Source organism: Condylura cristata, unplaced genomic scaffold (genome assembly GCF_000260355.1).
Source record: "Condylura cristata isolate star-nosed mole 26May11 unplaced genomic scaffold, ConCri1.0 scaffold00025, whole genome shotgun sequence".
In the NCBI taxonomy this organism is placed as follows: Eukaryota; Metazoa; Chordata; class Mammalia; order Eulipotyphla; family Talpidae; genus Condylura; species Condylura cristata.
Window position 1 is genome coordinate 29,860,083 of NW_004567126.1, and position 1,103 is coordinate 29,861,185.

The window sequence follows — 1,103 nt, forward strand, 5'->3', positions numbered from 1 at the left end:
GGGGACAGAGGGCCGGGGGACAGAGGGCCGGGGGCAGCGGGCCGGGGACAGAGGGCCGGGGGTCAGCGGGGCGGCGGTGCTCAGAACACGCCCAGGACTCCTAGGGGTGTGGACTCGGCTTCCTTCTGCCACAGGCGGGGCCTCCACGTCCTGGACACGCGCGTCCAGCCTGGGCCAGCTGGGTGACTCCCCGCCCTCTCCCAGCGCCAGAGGAAAACACCCAGGGTGGGGAGCCCCAGCAGGGGCCCAGCAGGCAGCTAAACAGTGAGCTTGGAGCCACTTCTGGTTCTGCTTCTCCGCTGTGGGCGGAGGCCGGTGTGGGGCGGGGGCGGCTCGGAGGGTCAGGCGAGGCCCAGCGGGGCTTGACCGCCCCGGCCTCAGCCGAGTTTCCCGGAGGCCGCCTTTCCCTGGGGTCTCGCTCTTGACTGAGCTCGGTCACTTACGCCCAAAGTCTTTTAAACAAACGCGTCCAGGTGGGGGAGGGATGTGAGAGGAGCAGATCTAATAAAGAAAAGTCCGCTAACGTGGCCGAGAGGGAGCCGCAGCCGGAAGCGCCTTCCTCTGGCCTCTGGCGCCCAGAGCGGGGCGACTCGCAACATCACACGCGAGTCACGAGCGCTGCGGCCTGTCGGAGCCACACCGGCCCTGAGCACAGGCAAACTGACCGTCTCCCTGCATGAGGTCCCCGGCCAGGTGGGACTCGGGGCGCACGGAGCTGCTCGGACACCCCGCAGAAGGGGAAGTGCTTCTGGAGGAAGTGGAAGCCACAGACGAGCGCCTCTGCTGTGCTCTCCCACACAGCAGGCGGGGTGTCCGCCCCACGGTGGGGTGACATCGCTGTCCAGAGCAGCCCCGCTCCCCCTGCGGCCCCCGGCCGCCTCCGGTCTCCTGCACCCTGCTTTCAGCCCAGCGGCTGTCCGCCTTGGGTGCCACCTCACTGCCAGACGCCGCGCTGCGGGATGCCGTCTGTGGGGTCCCCGCGAGGGCGGGCGGGGCGCCAGGTCAGTGGGGAAGTGCTACAGAAGGCCCGCCCGTGGCCTGCTGCGGTCTAACTGCTCGCCAGCACTTCCTGCAGCGCCGGTCAGACTCCGGGGAGGCCCAGC